The 12780-nt window shown below is 50.4% G+C and overlaps 1 protein-coding gene and 1 pseudogene across 19 annotated transcripts in view; both read left to right on the top strand.

Moving 5' to 3' along the window:
• The window catches only part of LOC101523895 (patr class I histocompatibility antigen, A-2 alpha chain-like), a 426293-nt gene that overhangs the window by 222116 nt on the left and 191397 nt on the right, over positions 1 to 12780 (top strand). The gene's annotated exons all lie outside the window — the stretch shown is intronic.
• LOC131479914 (ATP synthase subunit f, mitochondrial-like) lies at positions 6849 to 7150 on the top strand (annotated as a pseudogene).

Here is a 12780-nt window from a genome sequence, read left to right as displayed (position 1 = left end):
CATTCTGGCTGCTCTGCTTCTGATCCAGCTCCTTGCTGCAGTGCCTGGGGAAGCAGCAGAAGACGGCCCAAGTGCTTGGGCTCCTGGCAGCTACCTGGGAGACCTGGCTGGAGTTCTGAGCTCTTGGATTCAGTTTGGACCAGCCCGAGCTTTTATATCCATTTTGAGAGTGAACAGTAAATGGAAGAACACACTCTCTCTCTCTCTCTCTCTCTCTGACACACACACACACACATTCCCCCTGTCTCTATCTCACTTTCCTTGTCTCTCTGTCACTCTCCTCTCAAATAAATTACAATGAGAAGCAGAACTGTAGCAGAATCACGTTCATCTTTCTTATCCCTTCCTCCAATGGTGACACCTAAGCCTGTGACTAACCAGAGTGTCTGCTCACACAGATCACCCACACTCACTGGGAGCTCACACAGCCTGGAAGAGTGGCTGAGCTCCAGCTGCAGGTGTGACACCAATGAATTTTAACCCACTGCATTACAAGCTTGGCACCATTTTGTATTTTTCTTTTTAAGATTTTTAATAAGCATTTATCTTATTTTTAAAGGCAAATTTACAACCAGAATAGGGCAGATGGAGAGATACCTTCACTCACTAGTTCACTCACCAAGGGGCCACAGTGAACAGAGATGAGCCGACCTGAAACAAACAGCCAGGAATTTCTTCACAGTCTCCAATGTGGGTACGTGGCCCAAGGACTTGGACCATCCTCTGCTGTTTCCCCAGACCATAGCAGGGAGCTGGATTGGAAATGCAGTAGCAGAAATAAGTATCAGTGTCCACATGGAATCCTGGAATTGCAGTCAACAACTTTACCCAAAGTAACACAATGACTTCACCATTTTTGTTCAGTTAGGAGATAGGGCTCAGGATATTGTTGATGAGACCACGGCATTGGGACCATCAGGCCCCTCTGTGCAGATGGTAGGCTGCCTCAAGTGGAACCAGGGGACACAAGAGTAGACACCATGGCCAGCCAGCTTGGATTTCACTTGGCATAGGCTCATGGCGCCACCTGCTGGTCATATGGGACATATGCACTCACAAACCGCCGGGGAGAGAACCAATGTTCCAGGGAGCTTCTTATCCCCTCAGGACCTCTCACTCTTCTCAAAACTCAGATCCAGCCCTTGCGGGGAGGATGCTGATGACACAAGAGCACTAGTATCAGCCCCTTTCTCAGTCCTGGCTCCTCCACCGCACCTCAATCCACATGAAATCCTGCAATTTTGTCACCACAAAGCAAGGAGCAGAGAACCTCAGCATGGAGCACCAGATCCAAGAGCAGCCCCCACATGTCCACAGGGATCAGCCCTGTCCTCTAGGCCCACACAGAGTCACACTCGCTCCTTCTGCTGGGACCCCACTTGCCCCCACAGGCCATGTCTATCCCAGCCCCGCACTGCACTCAGCCTCCTCTCCCTCCCAAGGCCTGAGACAGCCCCTCCCACCTGAACAGCACACCAGGAGGCCAGGGGCACAACAGGCCCAGAGCAGCAACCCTGGACAGTCTGAGCTGGCCCTGTCCTGCCTGGAAAGACCCAAGCCAAGGAGGTCCCAGGCCTTGCCCTGCCCAGCTCCCAGGCTGCAAGGTGTCCTCCTGCCCCTGCAGACAGCTGCTCCCACAGGATGCCACGAGCTGAAACTCCACGTCTTCCTGGCCCCATCCTAGCACAGACACAGCCAGACCACAGCCCTCAGTGCATCCTCTTCCAAGTGGCAACTCAGGATTCTGAGACCCTGGCCCAGAGCATGCCTGCCTCTGCCTCTGCCTGCCCTCCATGCCCTCAGCTGGTCTCTGCCACGGCCACCCTCATCAGAGGCACTCTCCTGCACAGGGATCTCCATGTTGAGTTCCTGATCCATTTGTTTCCTCCCAGCCCTGGGGAGGGAGCACACCCTAGAGGACTATACGCTGAGAAGGGGGCCTTGTAAAGGCAACCAGCACTAGAACAGGAATCCTGAGTAATCTTGAGGCCATGGAGAGAACAGGAGCCACCTCACACCGGCCCTACCCTGCCACGGGTGTCATCTCATCAGGGTCTCCTGGCTGTGACACAGGAACCGTGTCCTTCCATGATGCCCAGGCCACAGGGTCTGCCTGACCATGAAGCTGGGTCATAAAAGAGAGGCAGGTCATGCTGGAGGAAGGACCCCAAAAAGAGCTCCAGCCCCATGGTCCTGACCTGCACCCAGGATGTGTCCCAGGCTGGGTCTGCACTGGCACACACACCCCAGGAACTCCCCGTCCCTCTCCCTCAGGCAGCTTCCTATGAAGGCAATCACAAGAATTGTCCCTGATGCCAACCCTGACCACCTAGAGGCCAGGAACAGGCTCAGCCAGGCCCAGGACGGTGGGGAGGACAGACAGGTGGCCTGACACACAGGATGGTACAGAGCATGGCCACAAAGATGCTGCTGTCACTCCTCTTCCTCAGCCCAACACCCAGGGGCCCTGGCACCACCCTCACTTTGCCTGCACTGAGCCTGTGAGAAGAGACAGGCTCCTGTTCCCTTAACAGAGACTCCAACTTTCATCTCCCGTCCCACGTGGGACCCTCCTCCCTGTGCAGGAGGAAGTGCCAGGAGACCCACCTGCCAGATAGTACCTCACCACCTCCCAGCCAGGGAGACCCTATAAAAGGCTCCCCTTTGGCCTCTGGAGGTGACTTCCTGTGGCAGATCACACAGGGCGAACTGGTGGCCACCAGAGCAGGAGCAGCAAGGGACCCAGGCAGCCAGACACTCAGTGTGGGAAAACAAAGCCTCCCTGTGCACATGGCACCTGCCCAGGCCCACCCCGTCCAGAGCTGTCCTGAGGCTCCACAACACATGGCACATAGGGTGAGAACCTGCTGCCTGCCACAGCACCCTCTCAGCAGCTGGTTCCCTGCTCCCTGCCAGGAGATCCCTGGTGGAAGCCCGCACTTGAAGGTCCTCCTCCCATCAAACAAGGCATCCTGAGCCAACAGGGATAGGGCCAGAGGCAGGGGAGGCCAGGGCGATGTTCCCAGACAGCAATCACTGGCCCAGCACATCAGGTCAAGTTCTTGGCTGGTGCTGCTGCCAAGGACAGGGCAGGGTGGTGTGAGGAAGGACACGCCCCCTCTGCTTTGGGGAGGTGGGACTGGGTGGAACAGAGCTCCTCTCCCCACCCTCACCCCCCACCCCAGAAATCATGATGCTGGCCAAGTGAGCACAGGCTCAGACCCCAGTTGTGACCTTGGGCAGCTGAGTCCCTGAGTGCCCTGCATCAGCATGACAATCACAGTAGCACCCATGACACTGGCACAGGCCAGGCTTCTAAGCCAAGCTGGGGCATTCCCAAGGAGCCATGCCCAATATGTGATCACACTAGGAAGAGCAGGCATCTCCCTAGTAGAGCAGAGAGCTAGCCATGCACCTGGCCAGGGATGTCCTGCTCTGGACACCATGCGACTCCCAGGGCTATGGAGTCCACACAGCCAGATTGTGAGCCAAGACTGCCCAAGCCTCCTATGCCCTCGGCCTCAATTCTGGGGAATAGGAGAAGAGAAATCCTCAAAGGCCCAGCTGTTTCACAGCCCTGGTTCCCAGCCCATACTGACTGCTCCCTTCTTCCCGGCCACAGAGAAGCTTCACCCACAGGGGACCTCCCTGGCCCACTAAGACTCCCATGCTCCAACCACCCACAACACCAGGGAAAGAGCCTGTCACATGAGGATTCCTCACCTGCATGAGAAATGAGGGGAAGGGAAAATGTAGCCAGAGCTCCAAGGAAGACAGAGGCACCACGTTTGTTGGGCAAGTGCAGCAAAGACTCCCACAGGCCTTGGGTCTGAAGGAAGAGAAAGACTGGGAGGGAAAAGCTGACACTCCCCTACATGCTCTGTCAATCACACACACAAACACACACACACACACACACACCTGCCCAGGCCTGGGGTAGCCGGTGTCCCTAAGAACAGAGCGAAGCCTCCTGGTGTCCACACCCAACTTCACAAAGACCCACATATGCCTAGGGTGCCCATCCCACAGCCAAGGACAGTGGCCAAGAGCCTGAAGTCCCTCCTTCCCCAACCTGATCCATGGCCCGCCCCATGGGGACACGAAGCTGAGGCCTCTTGGGCTCTCCCAGAAGCAGGGACTAAGAGAGAAATCAGAGAGCACACATGGCCTCTGCACCCAGCACACAGAGCTTGGGCTGCACAAGGCCATGCTGCCTGCTCTGAGGGTCACCTGACAGGTCTGTGGGCACTGGAGGAAGCTATCGTGGCCACGCTGAGCCTCCAGGACTAGCTCATTGCTCACAATCACCTCCCTCCAGCAGTGTCTGTAGGTCCCTGGCTCTCATCCCTACATCCCAGCAGGTTCTTCCGATGAACGCAAGTTTACCCAACACCCTTCACTGAGTGATGAGGCTACCCCACTGCCCTGTCCTGAGGGATGAAGCATCTGGTCCCTCCTAGTCTCTGTGGGAAAGCCGCCTTGTGCTGGAGGGGCTGCTGCACAGGCTGCTCCCTCTGCTGGGACTGTGTTGCCCCTGATGTCCCAGGGACAGTTCCACCTGGGAGTCTCTGCTCACCCCTCAGGCTATAGAAAACTGGAAGCCCTGCCCACAGCCAGCCCCCAGACTCTTACCACACTTCTCTGTATACAGATCACCACCCACAGCATTGCGAAATGGACCTGCTCTTTTTTTCATTATTTGATCCAGTTCATGTGTAAGTTTAATGGACAGACACACCTGTTGTTTGCCAAGCACTCAGAATGGGCCTACATGGTGGAGACCCCCAGAATGGGGCCTACATGGTGGAGACCCCCAGTGAGCATCTGATGAATGAATGAATTCCCACAGGCACTGCAAGCATATATAGGCTGCCATTGATAGTCGGGGGATTCTAGCCCAGTGCAAATACCAGCTGATAATTTAACATTAGATAGAAGTAACAAATAGTCACTAATACAAAGGCAGCCTGCTCTCCTGGCCACAGGGACCTTCTGCCTTTTAACACAGCTCCCCGCCCTGCCAGGCTCTCTCTCCTCTAGCTTCTCCCTTCTCTGTTGCCCTCAACACTGCACGACAACTCCAGGGAAACTACGGATTCTCCTTCCTGCTGGACAGGGTGAGTCCGTCCTCTTTCCCTGACCTGTGCAGAGCATTCCGCCTGGGCACATGTCTTCATCACTCAGAGGAGCCTGTGCAGAACACCGTGGGATTTCTCCAGAACAGAAGCCTCAGGCTGGAAACCAACGCAGCCCTTCCCTCAGCTGGGGTTGAGCAGTGAGGACTGCAGGAAGCAGCACCTGCCTCTGCTGCTCACTCCCAGGCAGCACATCCGGGACCCAGCCCCAAACAGAGACCTCCTGCAGGAAACTAACACTGGCTGCTGCTTTCTGCTGTGCTTACTTGATTTTCTATTTGTTCCAAAGTAGCCACATCCTTGTGAAATACATTTTTTTAAAGATTTATTATTATTGGAAAGCTGGAGAGACAGAGAGAAGGAGAGACAGAGAGGATGATCTTCCATCCGATGATTCACTCCCCAAGTGAGCCGCAACGGGCCGATGCACGCCGATCCGATGCCGGGAACCAGGAACCTCTTCCAGGTCTCCCACGCGGGTGCAGTGTCCCAATGCATTGGGCCGTCCTCGACTGCTTCCCCAGGCCACAAGCAGGGAGCTGGATGGGAAGTGGAGCAGCCGGGATTAGAACCGGAGCCCATATGGGATCCCGGGGCTTTCAAGGCTAGGACTTTAGCCGCTAGGCCACGCTGCCGGGCCCGTGAAATACATTTTGTACAAAGCCACATCCACAGTGAGAAAGGACACTGTCATCAGTGAGCAGCGCTGGGAGAGCCAGACCCCACAGGGGACACTGAGTGTGGAACTGCACCCTCCCCTGAGCACCTCCATGTGGACTGAAGACAGCAGTGTCACACCTGCAGCTGGAGCTCAGCAGAAGGTTGTGGAAAGGAACACGTTCTGGCGGAGACTAGGGCAGAGACTCCTCCCATGGGACCCCAAACCCAGAGGTGATGGTGGAAATAGACACAGGGGCTGCGTCCACATGAGCACCTTCTACAGCAGAGGAAACAGACCAGAGAGCCAAGGGGCAGCCTCCCCTCCGGGAAAGTGTCTGCACATCCCACATCAGGCCAGAGGCTCATGGCCAAACATCCACAGGACTCAGCAACCAGAACTTCACTAATACAAGGACAAAGGACTGGCTTGGATATTTCCAAGAGAAAGACACAGATGGCCACCAGACTCAGAAAAAGTGCTCAGAGGTGGCACTTGGACACACTATAATGTGCCCTGGTGCTCCGACCAGCAGAGCCAGTAACGTCATCTGACAGGAGACCAGTAATGGTTGAAGTCTCCTTTAGTACTTTCACTTCTCCTTACATACTCTTCGCCAACCGGTCCAAGTCCTTTAGCCAAGCAATTGGATACAGCTGAGTCCAATTAATCTAAGTGTTTCAGCCTGTGCTTCTGCTGTAACCACAAGCCCAGTTTCTGTTCCTGCTCAGCTTAATGAACCCTAATTCACTCCTTAGCCCACAATACCCTGGGGGTGGCAGGTGATGACTCAAGCCTTGTGTCTGTGTCTCCCACAGGAAGACCTGAATCAAGTTCATGGCTTCTGACTTTGGCCTAGCCCAGGTCCAGCTGCTGAAAGCAAGAGGGGAAGTAACCAGAAGATAGACCTCTTTCCTTTCTCTGTGTGTGGTGTGTGTGCGTGTGTGTTTAATATATATATATATATATATTTAATAATATATATATTTAATAATATATATTTAATATGTATCTAGTTTTCATAATAAAATTTTAACATATAATACTTGAAAGAAATGACATTGAGGGGACACCAGGACTCCAAGGTCGCATCAATCATGCCACTGAAGGAGAAACTTATGGATGTCAGACTCACAGAGCTGCCGAGCTGGATACTGAGGCATCAGTGGAGCATTTCATGAAAGGCTACCACCGGTGTTACACCAAGTACATCAACGTAAAGAGGACGAGCATCGCCGGCATGAACATGGTGCTGGCAGGCTACGTGCTTTTCAGCCACTGCCTTTCATACAAGGAACTTCCACATGAATGGCAGCACAAGTACCACTGGAGAGGCCAATGTGTATTCCTGACTTGAGCTTTACAGGCTCATCTCCCTCTGTGAGGAACTCCATATTTCATACTGTAACAGATCTAGCGCCCAATAAAAGATGATGGGAGAAAAATTACAGCATTGACCTTGTTAAAACCACTGCTGTGGCTCCACAGACCACTACTTTTAGAAACAACAATGTCGGTGACAATCAACACACTGGAATAGAGTAAGGACATGTTTAAATGGATGGAGAAGTATTACCCAGTGTGAAGCAGAGACGCCACATTACAGGAAATAGGAGAAGACAGAACAACAGCAGGGGGGGTACCTAAAGAAGGACAGACACAGGAAAGCAGCGGACACAATGGTGTGGCGTTGCAGTGACCAATACCCCAGCAACAGCCAGAACTCCACCAGCAACGAGGTGTGAGGGGATGTTCACCGGGAGCTTAGAGGGTGAAGCCAGACAAAGAACTACTCATCCTGCTGGTCTGTTCTGTTTGAACAGGAGCAGAGACAGAGTGGCAGGTTCCAGACAGGCAGTGCGGGAACAGGATGGATTTCACAGCCTAGTCCGCCCCCTAGAGACAAGTATGTCATCATTCTGTTTAAGGAGGCAAAGGCTAGGGAAAGGACTGAGCTTAGGCTGAACTCCTTTCTAGCTCTGTGAACTGCAAAAACATGGTATCCTACAGGTTCCACCCAAGATAGGTGCAGGTAGCCTTCAGACCTGATGACCAACAGACCAACACCTCTAGTAATGGCACATCAAGCACCATTTTGTAAGGTGTGGGAAAGAATGCAGGGACAACAATGAGCTGCGGGTACGCTGAGCTCAGTAAGAACTCACTGAGTTCAGTGCATTGCACTAGTCCCACGTGGAACCTAATTCTGACTTCGGCATCATATAGGTCAAAATAGATCCACGTGGCCTCAAACCTAATGGCCAATAGATTCCAGCAAGATTATCACCAACAGCAACTTAGCTATATAGGATTCCTTGTGTCTCCCTAATCCTGGGACCTACTCATGGGAAGTTGGAGAAAGGCCACACAGACAACAGTGCAGCTTCAGCAGGAAATCACAGGAGGTAGAGAGTGGTGAGAGAGGAGCTGGGGTAATGGAGACCATGGTGGAAATCTAACATAAGAACCCAGACCTGGAACTCGCTGGAAGGAGTGGCAAGAGTGACTGCAAACAAAGAGCTGTGTGCCAACTGTAATAAGTAAAATCGAACTGTAGACCTGTGGGTGACACAACTTAGAAACCTGACCCAAGGAGAAGAATCTGATAACCACAAGTACAATGACCAAGAGCAAAAGAAGAGACAAACGCACAGTGAATATTACTGAAGACTTCCCTGCAAAGGAGCAAAATCCTTTGCCAATCTCTGAGTTCACTGAGGAAGACATCGAGAAAGTGGGGGATACAGAATGCAAAGTACTTGTTGTAGAACTTCTTATCAACAACATAAAGCAGGCATTCAAGGAAATCAAGGAATATGTCACAAAGGAAATGAATCAAATGAAAGCTCATTTATTAGAAATGAAAAATACAGTGGAGCAAATTAAAAGTACAATGGAGTGGAGCAGGTGGATAGGAGGAGGCTTGTATCCCAACCCTGGGGACTCCCGGATCCTCACCAAGGACCATCAGTATGGGCACCAAGGACTACATCCCGGCTGCCAAGGAGACCACGGGGAACTGGAATGCCTTCGGAGGCCAAGAACTCTGAGGTCATCCACCCCAGTTTGGATCTATCACATGGCATGGAAGAAGCCCAAACCCTTCCTTGCAGGGTCCAAGGTCATCGGAACAGTAAGCTTCCTTCAGGACTAGGGAGAGGAGCTTTCTCTGGTCCTCACTTAGTTCCAACTTTGGATCCCCACCCCATCTTGCAATGACCATCAGGGTTGTTCCAGAGCTCTCCACCCCAAAACACACACACACACACACAAATTGGAATAGACAGAGAACAACAAGGAAAGCTTGGAACCAGACAAGAAACGATCAGCGTGGATTCACACATGCCTTACTAGGTAGGACACAAAGATTAGTTACTCCTCACTAAGGTATTGAAGATTTCTCTGCACACCCCTCCTAATACTGTTCTGCACCTCAAGTGTTGACATATGCCTTGTTAGAGTTATAAGCCAGTTTAGACTATCCTAAAATCTGCCAAGTTCAGCAAAATTAAGCTTCAACACTATAAACTGCTGAATGCTAAAATGCAAATAGACATGAGACAGCTGAATAGTACCCTATAGCCATTTTAAGGTGTATAGCAGCCGGTTCTGTGTATAAACCAAAATTGAAATGTCAATGAAGTAGTCACAGGATGTGGTTAAGAACTTGCATTTCAAGCTGGGGCCCGACACAGTGGCCTAGCGGCTAAAGTTCTCGCCTTGAAAGCCCCGGGATCCCATATGGGCTCCGGTTCTAATCCCAGCAGCTCCACTTCCCATCCAACTCCCTGCTTGTGGCCTGGGAAAGCAGTCAAGGACGGCCCAATGCATTGGGACCCTGCACCCGCGTGGGAGACCTGGAAGAGGTTCCTGGTTCCCAGCTTCGGGTCGGCGTGCATCGGCCCGCTGCGGCTCACTTGGGGAGTGAATCATCGGATGGAAGATCATCCTCTCTGTCTCTCCTCCTCTCTGTATATCAGGCTGTAATAAAAAAATGAATAAATCTTTAAAAAAAACTTGCATTTTTTTAACATATTGGTTACTCAATACCATGTCAATTAATTCCATAATGTTGTAAATTGATGTTGATGTTATGTTGTGGCTTTTAATTGAACAGGATGATATTCTGCCAGCTCTGCTTTCAGACCAGAGATGGTCTCGCCAAGAAACCGCTGAATTTATCTGGACAATAGATGCTGGACTCTGCTTGCAATGAAAGAATCTTGACTGAATTTGAACTGTAATACTGCAACAAGGTGGAGGAATCCACCATGGGGGGGGGAGGGTATGAGGAGGGGTTGGGGGAATCCCAGGGTCTACGAGACAGTGTCACATGATGCAATTTAATCAATAAAAAATAATTTTTTTAAAAAGTACAATAGAGAGTCTCCAAATTAGAATGAAGGAGGCAGAAGAAAGAATCTCAAAATTAAAAGGTATTTCCTGTCACCAGCGGAAACAAACCAAAAGCTGGAAGCAGAGCTGGGTCTGGCTAAAAAAAAGTATTGAAGAATTGAAACACATTATGAAAAAGCCAAATATAAAAGTTATGGGACTCACAGAAGGTGCAGAAAGAGATGCTGGGTTTAAAGGTGTATTCAATTAAATAAAAAGGGAAAATTTCCCTAATCTAGAGAAAGAATTGGGAAACAATATTCAGGAGGGGCAGAGACCTCCCAACAGGGTTGACAAAAAGCAATCTTTACCACAACACATGATAATCAAGCTCTCTTCAATCGAACATAAGGAAAAGATCCTTAAATGTGCACATGAAAAAAATCAACTGATTGCCAATTAAACTCACAGGAAACTCTACAGGCCAGAAAAGAATGGAGTAACATATTTTAGATTCTAAAAGCAAAATTGTTGGCCCAGGATAATGTACCCAACAAAACTTTCCTTTGTCTTTGAAAATGAAATAAAGTTCTTCCACAGTCAAAACAAGTTAAAGGATCTGCCTCTTCCAAACCTGTCCTACAAATGATACTCAAAGAAGTTCTCTTGACAGAGAAAAGGAATAGCGCTCACCAAAACCAAGGGCAAATGTGAAGAAAACCCCAGTAAAATAACAACAGAAGACTAAATCAATGAACAACCCATTACTAAAATGACAGAACCAAATTACCACCTATTTGTATTAACCCTGAATGTGAATGGATTAAACCCATCAATCAAATGTCAGATTAGTAGACTGGGTTAAAAAATAAAACCCATCTACTTGTTGCCTACAGGAGACACATTCCACCAACGGAGATCGGCGGAAACTATATCTCATGGATTTTGATTTTTTTTTTCATTAGTTTCATCTCTTCAAAACATTTTCTTCTAAATTTTTCAGTGACTCATAGATTATACGGTAGAATCATTTTCTTCAAGAAAGTTCTTGATTTTTTGTTTATTCAGCGACATAGTAGTCATTCAGTAGCATGTTATTTAACTTCATGGTGTTGCTAATTTCTTTTTTTCTTCCCGTTGTTGTAGAAAAAGAAACAAGGGGCCCAGCGGCGTGGCCTACCAGCTAAAGTTCTCGCCTTGAAAGCCCCGGGATTTCATATGGGCACCGGTTCTAATCCCGGCTGCTCCACTTCCCATCCAGCTCCCTGCTTGTGGCCTGGGAAAGCAGTCAAGGACGGCCCAATGCATTGGGACCCTGCACCCGCGTGGGAGACCTGGAGGAGGTTCCAGGTTCCCGGCTTCGGATCGGCGCGCATCGGCCCGTTGCGGCTCACTTGGGGAGTGAATCATTGGACGGAAGATCTTCCTCTCTGTCTCTCCTCCTCTGTGTATATTGGCTGTAATAAAATGAATAAATCTTTGGAAAAAAAAAAGAAACAAGGATGTCAGAACTAATTCGATGCAGTTGACATGTGGAAAGAAGCAACAGTTCTCCACGTAAAAATATCAGACCTCAGAGATGCCCAGTGACAGATCCAGAATCCACATTATAAGATTTATTTCTAATATTCAAATGACAAAATGACCTACTAATCTGAGGAAGAGGAGAATAGCAATAGGATATCAATTCTGCAGCTTGATGGATGGTTATAAAAAGGTGAGAGATAAGGGCCCAGTTTGTGCAGTGGGTAAAGCCTCTGCCTGTGATGCTGGTATCCTATCCAGGTGCTGCTTTGTGTCCCGGATCCTCTGCTTCTGATCCAGCTCCCTGCTAATGCACCTGGGAAGGCAGTGGGAGATGATCCAGGTGCTTGGGCTGCTGCATTCATATGGGAGACCTGGAGGAAGCTGCTGGCTCCTAGTACCAGACCTACCCTGCTCCAGCCACTGCAGCTCTTTGCAAGGGTGGCAGCAAATGTACAATGGATCTCTCCTACCCTCCTCTCCTACTTTCTGCCTCAATTCCTCTCTGTCTGTAACTCTGTCTTTCAAATAAGGAGGTCTTACTCAAAATGAATAATATCATGTGCAGCATAATGTATAGAACTGAAAGACATTTATGCTAAACAAATTCACACATGGAGAGACAGATGTCTCCTGTTCTCCCTTTTATGTGGACGCTAAAGAAGCAAACAGGGCCAGCACTGTAGGGTAGCAGGTTGAGCTGACAACACCCATCTCATATGGGCACGGCTCTGAGTCCAAACTGCTCCATTTCTTGTCTAGCTTCCTGCTGTGTTGTGGAAAGTAATGGAAGATGCCCAAGTGCTTGGATCCCTGTCACCCACGGGGGAGAGCTGGATGAAGGCTCAGGCTCCTGTCTCTAGCCTGGTCAGTGTCAGCCTGTGCAGTTCTCACTCCCCCTCTCTCCCCATCTCTCCCTCTCTCCCTTCCTCCTCCTGGCACCAGCTCTGGAACAGCCATCTGCCTTGGCACACACAGCCCTGAGGAAAGGACCTTAGGCCTCTTCCACCAAAATCCATGAGATATAGTTTCCACCAGAGGGCGCCACAATGAAGCCCTGCCTGCCCTGCCCTGCCCAGCCTCAGATGGGGCAGCCCTGGCTCTCAGCTCCACTGGGACAGTCTGAGC

This window comes from Ochotona princeps, chromosome 1 (genome assembly GCF_030435755.1).
Source record: "Ochotona princeps isolate mOchPri1 chromosome 1, mOchPri1.hap1, whole genome shotgun sequence".
Classification (NCBI taxonomy): domain Eukaryota; kingdom Metazoa; phylum Chordata; class Mammalia; order Lagomorpha; family Ochotonidae; genus Ochotona; species Ochotona princeps.
The sequence above is the reverse complement of the archived record's forward strand: the minus strand, read 5'-3'. Positions and strand labels throughout refer to the sequence as shown.